General features: G+C 46.8%; 1 protein-coding gene across 1 annotated transcript in view; it reads left to right on the forward strand.

Annotated features, from left to right (window-relative positions):
- The first annotated feature begins 13,005 nt into the window (after positions 1–13,005).
- RNF146 (ring finger protein 146) overlaps positions 13,006–13,214 on the forward strand; it is a 10,269-nt gene continuing 10,060 nt past the window's right edge. Inside the window, exon 1 of the mRNA XM_026044062.1 lies at positions 13,006–13,023. The gene's annotated coding sequence lies outside the window, so the exon portion shown is untranslated. The remainder of the gene's footprint in view (positions 13,024–13,214) is intronic.

The raw sequence follows: 13,214 nt of genomic DNA on the forward strand, positions 1-13,214 counted from the left end.
GGCTCCCAGTGAAGGGCTGTGAGATGCTCTCCCCTCCCCTGTAGCAAAAGCCTGCGGAGCCAGAGGGCTTGGGAAGGCGGAGGGGAGCACACAGGGGCTGCAGGGGAGTGCTCTGTCTCTCCCTGGCAGGCGCCAAGGCTCTTTGTGAGGGGGCCTGTGGTGTCACGGGGTCCCTGCGACAGGCTCCAGCTCACACCGCTCCTGTGTCCCCCAACAGTGTTTGTAGCTGACCTGGCCTCCCCAGCTGCTCTGCCCCTGTACTCTGCCTAGAGCACAGCCTTGTCCTCCTCTCCACTTGCTAAGAGGCTAAGAAGGACGCTGATGGCCAGGGCTTTCTCTCTTCCGCTGACTTCCAGCTGCAGGACTTGGCCATTGATGCYGAGGTCAGGCCCATCGTGGAASARCTCGTGGAGGAAGCGATGGAGCAAGCTGTCCAGAGCATCATGGCAGCAGCAGCAGCAGCAGCAGAAGTGGCTGAGCTGCAGCCACTCGAGCTGGCAGTGGGGGAAGTTCCTCCTGCCGAGTGTGCGGCTGCACCGAGCCAGGAGGAACGGGAGCAGCAGCCCCCAGAGGAAAAGGTAGGAGCGGTGCAGGGCTGCCGCCGTGCTCGTTGCAGGGCTGCACAGGGTTGCGAGCAGCAAGGCCAAGGGCACCAAGAMGTGTGRCTGGCCTCCCAGGCCAAGTGGCCAAAGGCCACCTGAGGCCCTGAGGCAGGTTGCGCTGCGGCTCGTGTGCGCAGCRTGAGGGGCTGCAAGTCCTTAGGCAAGGAGGTGGCAGGCAGGGCGCTTGCGTGCGCAGGGRCAGRAGCAGGTGCMSTTCAGGCTGCTGCTYGCACCAAGGGGAYKGTGCCWGTGCTGTGATCCCACCCGGGAGGCCCGTACGTGAYGGCGCCTTCCTTGGCAGGCAGAGGTGCCCTTCCTGGCACAGGGAGGTGAGAAAAGRRCTCCCTCGCTCAGCTCCGGGTGYGCAGGAGCAGCGGTGCCTGTGGCGCTGCTCCGCTCTTCCCTGCCTTCCCATCGGCGCCTCCTGCTGCTGCCTTGGTCTTGGCTTTGGGTGCTGCTGCCGGTGCCTTCSTGCTGACTGCCCTSSSYTKKKGRRSYKSSMSKYCYCCTCTTCACCCTCCTGTTGCCCTTCTCCTCAGGTGCACAACAGGGATGCAGGCGACGCCTCGGCCTTGGCGCCTGCGGGCCCTGCCAGTGAAGAGCCGGAGCAGCTGGAGGGCGAGTGTGACACCCCGTGCGAGGCAGCCGCACACACAGAAGTGGTTGTGGCGGTGCTGGGTGTSAMACCGGCAGGAGAGGAGGCAATTCCTGCCTTGCAATCTGTAGGCCCAGTTTTGGCTCCTGAAGTTCCTGGTGAGGCTCCTYSCCAGGCAGAAGAAGGCAAGTGTGAGATCYCTGCACTGGAAAGCACCCAAGTCACCGCGGCTGGTGTGCACATCCTTGCAAAAGGCTGTGGGCACCACGAGTTTTCTCCTGTTGCAGATGAAGGTGCTGCCGCAGCCTGCYCTGCAGACGGAAGCGTGGAGGAACCACATGGGTCCGTTGCAGCACCCGCTCTTGCCCCTGAAGAACCTATCCCCGCTGAAACCAGGACACTCGCAGACGCGGCAGCCCAAGAGTTGGCGCCCTTGGAAGCCAGGCGAGGGCCAACGGCTGCTGAAGAAGTCCCAATGACTACGGTCTGYTGGGTTCTGTGAGAACAGGCTCTCCTATGCACGTGTCCAACAGAGCAGCAGGGACAGTGACTATGCAGCAAGGGGAAGTGAATGAGCTCTGTCAGAGAGCAGCACCCTGACCCCTCTCCCACTTTCTCATTAAATTCCATTTCTGTGTTCTTCCCTGTGTGTGGAGTCTCTCTTCATGCCTGTGTGTCTATGGAAGGGTTTGTACCAGTGGTGTGAGAAGCAGCAGGGACCACAGGGGCCCGTGGCCCTGTGRCACTGCCCCTGGCACACATAAGGCTCCCTTTGCCCATGTGTGATGGCCACACAATCTCCAGCCGCTCTGGTCATCCTGTAGACAAGTGAGAGGAGAAGCAAGAGCTGCCCCAGGCTGCTGGCAGCCTCCACAACCATCTTYTCCTCCAGGGAACACCACAGCCCTCCTCCATGCACCCACACATTCGGGATGATGCTGTGCACTCTTGGACTGCACGTGAGTGAYTCTGTGCACTCTGTGACTGCAGAACGTGGCCGGGCATCACGGAAGCAGCTCTTGACGAGCCCGCACACAGCCAGGGCTGCATCTGCCTGCCCTCAGCCTTCGGCCTCGCTCAGCTCGCGCAGGGGCAGCAGAGGCAGTTCCGCCTCCTACWGCTTCTCCTGGATCACCTGGACAGGGATGGAGCAGATCATCTTGAGGGCAATCGCACAGCATGGGTGGCACATGGAGGCGATCGCGTCCAGCCCAGAGGGCTCYATGACAGGCAGGTCCTGCCTGACCACCCTGATCACGTCCTATGACCAGGTGACCTGCCTAGGGCATGAGGGAAAGGCTGTGCACGTGCTCTGTTTAGCCTGCAGTTAGGCCTTTCACACAGTCCAACACTGAATTCCCTTGGAGAAGCTGGCAGCTCTTGTCTTACACAGGTATACTCTTTGCTGGGTGAAACAATTAGAATTTAATGAATTGCTGGAAAACATTAGTGGAATTTTTACCCTATAGCTATGGAAGAGTCAATTAGGACATTGGAAGAGTCAATTAGGACATTACATGGTCTTGGTGTCCATGCTTGTAGCAGGGATTTTGGAGCAGATGATATCTAGAGGTCCCTTCAAACCTCAGCCTTGCTCTGATTCTGTGAACTATAAAGCAGGAGGCTGTATAGGGTTTTGGGTTTCCGTAGGACATAGAGTCTATGTGATATATGAAAATATTCRAGGACTATTGCAGCTAGACTGTGTGTCTAGCACACAGTGGCACTGTYACAATGGCAATGCCTTGCTTGGCAGTTTGGTGATAGGAGAAGTAGAATGGAGGCTCTCCGCCCCCTGTTCCATGGGCCCATCCCTCCACAACCAATGCAGCCMAGAAAATTTATTCCTACAGAGGAAAATCTGGACCACTGGTTCAGGGGATGCTAATTGGGAACCTCACAGTTAGAGGGACCTAACATTATCATTTTCCTCTTTTTGCTATTATGGTCTTATAGGAATAGCTTTATTACAGTTTTAATTTTGGAAATGCAGTTTATTGTTCTTCAACACACGGGACAGAGAGATAATGTTTTCTTTGTCGTAGCTCTGGCAGAACACAAGGCCTCTTTTTTGTAACAGTAACTGAATAATCTATTGGCATGCAGGAGGTGGCTTGTTCCAATWGATACTCTTTAGGCCTCAGTCTTCCATTGTTCAGAAAAAACATAGTATAGATATCAAAATAAGCCGTCAATTATTGCTCAAGTCAGTTTAATAAGACAAGAGCAGGGCCTATGCATAACTGCAATTACCTACTAAGTTATGGGCCCTGGCAGTTAACAATATGTAATGTTTTACTGCAGCTCAAGATATGGAATTTTCTAATGTAAATATGTTTGACTGTCAGTGAGACTTCCATTGTAGAAGAATATTAGAGTAACTTCTCTATTACTGTGCTATTCCACCCTTAAACCCAGAGATGGACAGTGAAAAGATCAAAACTTTAGTGTTCCTTGTATATGTTGCACAATCCATTCACCACCATCACACGACAGCAGTTTGCATGCATAGTTTATTATGAAAGATAAACAGATCACAAGAACAAGCTTATGTGATGCAAGTCTTCAAGACCTGCTGTGAGGATAAAAGCAGCTTTCTCAGCTCTGAGCAGTGCAGCTGCTATCACCCCTGTTAGCCACTGCCTCTCTTTTGAAGAGCTCTCTTCTGCTCTTCAAGATCACTGCCTTTAAGATCACTGGCTTCTCTCACCATGCACGTGCATGGGGAGGGGCAAGCACAACTGCTATGAAATGATTGTGTTGGACACAGGGTCATGCAACTTGCCAAGGAGCTGTGTCATACCCGCAAGCCCCACGGGGGTGTCTCACACACCCTAAAGCTCTGCACAAGGCACAGGGCACCTGTATGTGGGCACCTGAATGCAAACTCCTTCTCCACATACTCAAGCAGGTAATTAGATCTGTGGCACCTCTATAGATACCCTACATGTACATGCTGAAATGTGTTTGAGGGTCATTGAATCTCACCCAGTGAGACCTAACTTTGACCTTTCTCCCTGTGGTTTAAAAGTTTAGGCACAAGCGGTTATGGGCGCTCAACTGGAAGCATCAGCTACTAACTAAGCGGCAATAACTAGACTATGTCTGAACCTTGTTTTAAAGTAAGAGTTATCTCCTCTCTACCCTTCTCCTCATCCATCTGTTGTTCTCCCAGACACCTCCTCAACATAAGATTTTGTATTTTCCAAACAAATGCGGCTACTGCATTTTAACTAGGTGACCATTTAAAGAACKTTCCTTTATAAATTCTTGCTCTGTGTAAAGCTGACTCTCTCACATCCTCATTTTAGATACAAGAGCTTTATATCCCATTGCTAGAGATAGTCTTTATCAGAAAAGAACTCTAAGAAATCCGGGTGGCTTGCAGAAGATTCAGCAACCCTTCAATTAGTCAAAGAGGAATGATGAAAGATACCATTCACCTCACCAAAGAGTAAAACCTGATGGTATCCAGTAAAACCATAGAATAACCACAGCACTGCCAAGTTTTTCAGCAGAAATATCCATTTTCCACATGTGTCCAGGCATCCCAAGCTTCCTGTCACATCTGCCCAGGTATCCTGAGCCTCGGATACTCCCCTGGACAGCCACCAAAGCTCTCTGCTCCCGCTGCAGAGGTCTCTAATTTATGACCCTGTGCCATGCTAGCAGAGTCTGGAAACWGAGGTGGGCGTGAGGACATGCTTTAAGCTAGGCAATGCAAACAATTGCTTCATCAGCACAAGTAGCCATGTCCCATCAAGCTGAAACAAACCCATCAGTGTTAATCAAGAATTTCTAATATGCTGGGTCTGAGCACCACGACACTTGGCCACAGAATAAACAGCAYGAAGCATCCAGCTTCTGCACAGCTCTGTATGTGAGGGTGTATGCAATTGCATTAATTCCTTAAAAATATAGGAATACCTTCTTTGATATGGAAACTCATGTGAAAGTGCAAGTCTGACCATCTTTTTTTTTTTTTTTCAAGCCAACAGCACCATGCCTCCTATAAAGTGTGCTGCTGAGTCTTTGAAAAATTCAGCCTTCTGAAGTTTGTGATATAAATCAGGAGTAAGTGAATTCCTTCATACATATCTGAACACTTTTTCTAGGCTAACTGCTCCCTGTAAGACATTAGAGTCCCACTCAGATTTGTTTCACTATTCAGTTGTGTTGATTCTAAAGGAATCTGGGATGAAATCAAAGGCAGCAGTTTCCTGCAGCCGTAACTCAGTGTCACTTCATGGGAACTCAAGGAGTTATATGTTCTAATAGCAGCAGTGAATTTAATCCGTGCTAAGTGCAGCAATACAGTGTTGGCATATTGCTCAATGTGAGTAATGAGGGCGGCTTTGAGTCCCCAGGTAAACAGATGTCGTAAATTCAGCCCTGGTATAAATCCAGAAACTTATATTGGGGGTGGATGCAGTGCAGTCACCTGCCTGGCAGTTTAAAAGCTGTACATTATTCATTGCTGACAGAAGCGGCTGGAAGSCGGCTAAGCCCCGGGCAGTCGGGCTGACCTGCTCTCGCTGGGAACGCGGCCCCGAGGCGCCATCCACTGCACAGCTAACGCCAGCCACACCAAATGGTGGCACAGAGTGTGAAACGAGATTTTGCAGAGCAAATTTCAAAGTTAATGGAAATTGTGTAGCCATTTCCATTATCTGAATCTGAAGAATACTATCACAACTACCTTGGAGAGAGAAAAACAGCAACAGAAGAAGTGATCATCACATATCTGAATGAGTTAACTCAGTGAAACTAATTCTGGAGACAAATGCTAGATGAAGGCAAGGTAACATCTTAGTCACAAATGCATAGTGGAGTGATCTAAGGCTCCTTATCTTTTTCTAATACTTCCTCCTCGTCTCTTTTATCAGCTCTGCTGGAGGTCATGAAATAAGAATTCCTTATTTTGTTGCTCTTTTCCCCCAAGGTCCAATGCTCCACATAGTTAAAACAACTTTTTTATTTTTTTTTTTAAACAGCTCATACGAGAACTTGGAGTAAGACAGAAAATACATAGTCAGTTTGTGTTTGCCCTTTAGAATAATATACAGACCATTAATACCTCAAAAAGCTTTTAGGATTATTAAGACAGACCTAAAAACCCAAATTTTTAGCTAATGATACAGATGCACCAAGAGATCTAGTGCACACAGCAAGCTCAGGAATAGAATTCTTTATCTCACTTTAATTCCACTGAGTCCAATAATCAGGAACTGAYGCACACAAAAGCTAAGGCTCATATGCAGCAATTCCCAGGGTATCGACACCACAATCGAATTTCATTTTGTGCTTCTCTCAACCAAACTAAAAAGCTTTAAAAAAAAAAAAAAGCAAAGAATATCCAAGCAGATACAAATTCTTGCATGTATAGTAGACAATAATGGGTAAGTAACACTGTTTGGAAACACCTGCTTTCCTCAAAGAGCCCCTTGATGACACTCACGTATGTGGAGAGGATTATGGCATCAGAAACACACTACCACTTTGCTCTTTCAGTSTTCTAATGATTTGGGCTGGAGAATCCCTATAAGAGCCCTGTTAGACAGGTAAGTATTATGGAAAAATAAACCGATTACTAGTGTGGTAATGTTTCTGCGAAATGCAGGGAATGCTGCACTTCCTGCACGCTGCATCCCCAAAGGTTTGTCATCCTTTTTCTGAACTTTCCTTCTCCAGTTTCTGCTTTCCTCTGCTTGCATCTTTCTCATAGTCCAGAGAGAAAACAGTGTATCACTGCATCTAATTCTTGCCATTCTATGAAATCCATAGAATTGATTTGCACCCTGCTCATCAGAAGAACCACCAGAGGCAGCATGATGAGTGGGAAACAGCCTCCATTAAGGCATTAAGCATACAAAAGGAAAGGTTATTACACTCTTGGCTGCAGGAAAACACATCCCTTCGCTCAAGATTCAAAGTCATCTATCTTCTCCCAGAGTTAGCCATGCACTCTACCTCCTCCTCATAAGCGGTGCCACCAGGGGAGTGTACTCATACCACTCTTAAGCTAGCTGGTCAGGGAACTCAAACAGGAGGCAGACTTGTCCCTCTTCTCAAGGGAGATTTACACAGGGTTTAATAGCAGTTGAATGTTCTTGAACCCTTTCTCGCTCCCTTTGCTAGCAGGAAGCATAAAAACCTTCATCTCTGCTCTTGACCAATCTAACAAGGTTGYAAGGCAGTTAAACACACACGTACTCACTTGGGCAATGCTAAATCCAGTGAAACGACTTGCAAAAATAAGTAAATATATACAGGTTGTGTGCAAGCACATACTGGACTAGGGGCTGTGTGTAACCAGATCATTAAGTTTTGACTATTCTATTCTAATGTTCAAATAGCTATTTTGCAAGCTATGCTGAACATCCCATTATCGGTGCTTATGGATGCTGTTCATCCTTCAGTGAATTTGTTAATTAAACACCAAGATATAACAGGCAGTGCAGCGCTACCGATGAATGCCTGCCTCAGATCCTCAGAGAAATCCTGTCGGCCCAGAGCTCATGCCATTAAGAAATGCCTTATTCTGACATATTGTTTGAAGACACTTAGAAAATGGAGGTCAAAGCAGCCTTGATGTCTGCAGTATCATCCCTGTGCGAACTGTCCCACCCTGCTGGATCTTAAGGGTGAGAGGGTAACAATAACAGGGCATGATTAACAGGGCAGTGATAATATTTAAGGTGGTGTGCTTATTTTAAACTTTAGCTGATATTTCTAAGATTTTGTTCTCTCTCTTTATGGAGAAAATGGCTGCTGAAGGCAGGGAAGGAAACTCCTTCCCACAAACTTTATTTGGTCTATGTTATTGTCATTTAAAGATTAAAAAAAAAAAAAAAAAAACCATTAAGAAGCACTATTGCATGGCAGTGGCATTTCAAATGTACAGCTAAACTCTGCACTACAAGCCTGAGCTAATCCTGGATTTCCTGTGGTATCAGCCAGCACAGGCACCACATCGGAGTGTTTAAGTTTACAAAGAACAAGATCCTAGGCATCAAACAAGAACATKTAACTCAATTATTTCCTTAGCACTATGTTGTTGTTATTCCTCACTGAAGAGACGAAGAGGTTCTGTCACGCTGCATGGTCACCTGTTGTAGCCAACATGAACAGCTCTGCACGATACAGCGACTTACAGTTCCCATCAAGTTCCATAGCACAGCTCTACACATGGTTAAAAACAGCAGAGTTTGGGTGGCTGTTCTTTGCTAGCCTGCTCTATTAGTGTCTTACTTTATTTTTTATTTTGCTATTTTGTTTATTTTTATTCTGCCTGTTTTCTGTAGGAGATGCTGTTGTAATTGCTGCTGCTGTAGCATTCAAGAGCAGTACTTGTTAGAAGAACAACATGCTCTCTAGTGCAAAGGAAGCGGTGCTCATAGCAATTACAGCATTTCGTGTGGGCATAACAAAATTACAGGCCTCTTTTTCTGTCTTCTTAAGGACTTCTATGTTCTACTGAGTGCTCATGAGTTCGGAGGGCCTGATATATAAAGTTTGAGGACTCTGCTAATTCTCCAACAAAATGGTGGATGTCGTTAAAGAGTTTTGGTACCRAGCTTTCCTTTTCAAAAATAACCCTGTGCTCTAGGCCTCACTAGGGAGCAATTCCTCGGGAAGCAACAGCACCGAACCACTCAGGAAGTCATGCTGTTGATCTCAGTAGGATCAGGTTTCAGAGGCGAGTTTTAATTATCAGGAATAATTTCGTGTGCGTGKTCCCTGTGAGCCAGGAGTCTGGCCAAGGCACTGGCTGGATCAGGAGACACAGCTGGAGCTTTATGTTCTAGCAGAAGCCTTTGGATGACCTCAGCTTCCCAGAGGTTACCATATACCAAATGGTAATATAGCGATACCAAATGAAGCCATAACTTGTAATTCATTAATGCTGGAATGAAACATATAGAATATATTTTGTGTTCCTTTTACTAAAATAAAATGGGGTCATGTGAARTATCTCCTCTCTCTGACAGTATTTTCCATTTGTCAAGAATCTTGACAAGTTCTAGTTTCTGAAAGGATTCAACTTCTGAAGATACATTATTATACAAGAATCTCAGCTTTAATAAAATTTAAAAGGAAGTTTCTGCCTTATAGTTAGAGAATTACATAAAAAGCATAAATAATCCTACAGGTATAAAAGTGAGAGGCTAAATTTAAAAGAAAGACAAAATCTAACCTTACCATTTTTTCAAATGTCAAGATTTTGAAGATCCTGAAGATCGTGCTTTTTCTTTTTTTTTTAAATACAACATTAATGGTCTTTGTTGATGGGGAGGAAATCAGGGAAAGAGGGATTTTAGTGGTTTTGAGACTAAAGCACAAGGTTTACTATTGTGAACAGTAGATCTTAACTCTGGAAGGTCTCTGCATGGAAAACTAAAAGTTTCAAACACACTGTATTGTAAAGCAAATTGCTTTTTGTGGGGAGAGGTGGCGGGATGTTCTGCTTGTCTGCATCACCACAYGGGTGACTTCAGTTCTGCAGCAGCTCACATTGTGGCACGACTCCGACCGCGGGGTAAAGGCAGGAGTCAGTGTTTATTCACTAGCCAAAGCAAGTCCTGCCTGGCCTGCCAACCGCGGCAATAAAACCAGTTTGCTTTGGGCTCTACACTGAATTTTACTGCCAYGAAGTGAAAGCAAAACTAGTAGAGTCTCACACTGGGAATTCAGAGACAGAATGGGTCTCTGACCATTAAGAGAACTGAGAAACACATCTCAGCCTCACCTCTTTTACCACTTTTCCTCCTCAGCACTATTCAGCTTTGTGTTTGTAAAGAAATATTAGGTTGTTCTCTTCACTGAACAGCACAGTCCCCCCCAAATGGTTGCAGAGAAGTGTACTTGGCACAGGCTGCTACATATCTAGGTTATATAAGCGAAATGCAGACACTGTATATTAGTTGGATTTTCATAGACCAATTCTGGCTGTAACTCTTCGTTCTCAACCTACAAATAGCAACCAGAAATCAGTTTAGCYTCAGTGCAGCAAGCTGAAAGTGTAAATTGCTGGAGTAGATGTGAGTTTTCATAGTTCTACTCAAACTGAGAAACTACTTGTAAATCCAAGACTGTGCTTTGGACATGGACCCTTTTGCCCATCACCAGAACAACTACAATTGCAATTTAAAGCAAACCTAATTTTTGTCTCCCTGATACCACCTTGGGCACTGCTTTTAGACTGTTTGCCAGTGACTGCTCCAGAGCACCAGGACTGTCAGGTGTCAGGGAGAGCAGATGACAAAGATGGTCTAATGTTGGCTTCACACAAGAGGAATCTCTGCCCAGCTGAACTGCCGRCCAGCCCACTTCATACTGTTAATGTGTCTAAAACTTGTAGTACAAGGGATAAGCTTGTGCCACTGGCTGTAAAAACTATAATAATGATAAAAAAATCTAGAAATGTTCCATGTATTATTTAATCTTCAATGCCACAGGAAGCAAACAAAAAAAAAAAACTTTAATGAAAATGCTAATGTAACATGAGGATTCTGTGTTATGCAATGGCTCAGTGGAAAGAAATGCCCTGAGTGACAGGCAGTAGCAAATATGTCATTGAAACAAGACCAGGATTTGCTTTTAATGTGATTGCAGCTTTGGAGCTCTGGCCTTTCCCCCTCACTGCCTGCAGCCAAAGGTTCATTTTGGCCTCAGGGTCACATCGCCAACTTCACTCTGTTCTCTGTCTGCAGCATCCAGAGGACGCACTGAAGGTGCCGAAGTGTGGAAAGGGGGAATAACACCAGACATCCTACACTCCTTTACTGCTAATAACGAAGCAGTTCTGAGGTTCCCGGAGCAATTCTGAGGTTCTCCTCACTAACTCCAAAACCAGCCTTGATAGCGACTATAAAAATCACAGCAGAAGGAAATTGCTCTCTCCTTTCTCTCCTGAACTGTGGAAGTCCRGGAGGGATTGAGACCTGAATGAATATAATATAATCATATCAGCAAAGCTTTTATATGGTATCATATCCTTTYGAAGAAGCAGAAAAAAATATTGTACAACAACTGTTGTATAAAATGTCATATAACACCGAGAGGTGGATCAATAGTTAGCCATTGTCACAATATCTTCAAAAATTTAGTGTTGGAACCTCAGAAATTTAACATGGGAAGTGGTGTATTTTAAGGATTAGTCTGATCAGTCTTCACTTTTCAATTCACTGTATTCACAGTTTAGTGGTGAGCACCAGACATACACTCCAGATTGATTACATTGGAGAAAACAGTCATATATATATTTATACGCACACACACACAAACACACAGGAGAGAACTCCTAAGCAAGAAGCAGGTTAGGTGGCTTCAGTTGTAACAGACAGGTAGGAACTAATACACAGTAGGTWAAACATCTTTGGAATACATGGGATAATTCCATGCCAAAAGCAGAAACACAGGAAAATAATACATATTCTGACTGAAGTAGAAGTTGTTAATGGCAACTGATAAGAGTGCAAATAACTTTTTAGAAGGCATAATCTTAACAGATCTTAAGCAGATCATTTTTGATCACCTTACTCCAATCTATCCAAGGCAATTTTATGTTTCTTATCTCTTTTAGGCCAGTAGCTTTTAATGCATCTAATTCTTGGATTATCAGCATTGGCACAATGTGATGCTTCCTTTATCTTCCACATTTTGCTCAGTAATTTGTAAAACATAAAGCAAGATTCTGCATTCATTAGCACACTTTCTCCATYGACCGACAACTGCAGTAAATAGTCATCAGCCTACCAAAGCACACCCATGGACTTCCTTTTATTGCCAAGTATATTTTTCTGTGGTGCTCCTGCTCTTACAAAGCTGCCTGCACTGAGAGCAGCTTTGCTTCAACTCTGTAGATCCCAGAAGAATCCAGACTTGCTTCCTTTTTTTTTTTTTTTTTTTTTTTTTTTCCAGATCAGATTCCAATTGAAACCGATGGGAATTTGACCTTAGTAACTTTGATAGGATAAAGGTCTGGCTGAGCAAAAGATTAAGTGTATTTTTGATGAACAAACTCAAGTGCCAAAGAGGGTCTTTTTACTTTTTCATTTTTAAATCTCTGTTTAACTTGGCCTCATAAAAGCCCCCCATAAACAGCAGGACAGGCGGCCGCACAGACATGTCCTTGAAGGCAGTTTCGTTACATTTACTAAGTACAGTGCTAACCACGGGTAGGTTCTTCTAGAATCCTACAAGTTTAGTGGTTTAAAAACCAAAACCTCAGCACTTGTCTTAGCATTTCAGACTAAATTTAGGATCGAGCTTTCTCAGACTTTGGATCTCTTTTATTCGGGATTATTTCCTCGATAATGACAAGAGCGGGAAGCTGCTACCACCACGGGAGGGCACTTTCAGGGTAGAAAAGCACAGAAACAGCCCCATTGCTCTGCCACCCTCCTCCGGGCCCGGCAGCCATTTTGCAGCTGCGCACGCCACGCCCCCTACGGGCTCGCTATGCGCTAACACTACGTCACGCTACGTCACAGCCGCCCGCACTTGATGTGCCCCGGGCTCCTCATGCGCTCAATCTACGTCACCACGCCCCCCTACCCGGGCTCCGCCCTCGGCGCTGGGGGGCGGAGCCTCGGAGCGACGTCACGGGCGCGCGCGCTCCTCCCCCTTCCCCCCTCCGCGGCGGCGCGTTCGGCGCTTCCTCCCCCCGCCCCGCGCGCGGCGCGTGACGTCGGCGCGTGACGTCGGCGCGTCCCGCTCGCCCGGCGGCGGCGCCGGAGGAGGCGGCAGGTGGCGGCGGCGCGAGCCGGACCCGCCCGCACGGCACCGCACCGGACCCGGACCGGACCGGACCCGGACCGGCGGGTGAGTCCGCGGCGATAACGGCCGCGCGCGAGCGCAACGGTCACTTCCCGGGCCTTCATTCCCCAGCGTCCCCCCACCCCAGCCTCTCGGGGCTGGGGGGCCCTTTCCCGTCAGCTGAAAGGGCGGCGGGAGCGGCGGCCTCGCCGGGCACCGGCCCGGAACAAAACAAAAGGCCGGGGAGCGGGGGGGGG

This window comes from Nothoprocta perdicaria, unplaced genomic scaffold (assembly GCF_003342845.1).
Source record: "Nothoprocta perdicaria isolate Ctin4 unplaced genomic scaffold, notPer1 scaffold_349, whole genome shotgun sequence".
Lineage (NCBI taxonomy): Eukaryota > Metazoa > Chordata > Aves > Tinamiformes > Tinamidae > Nothoprocta > Nothoprocta perdicaria.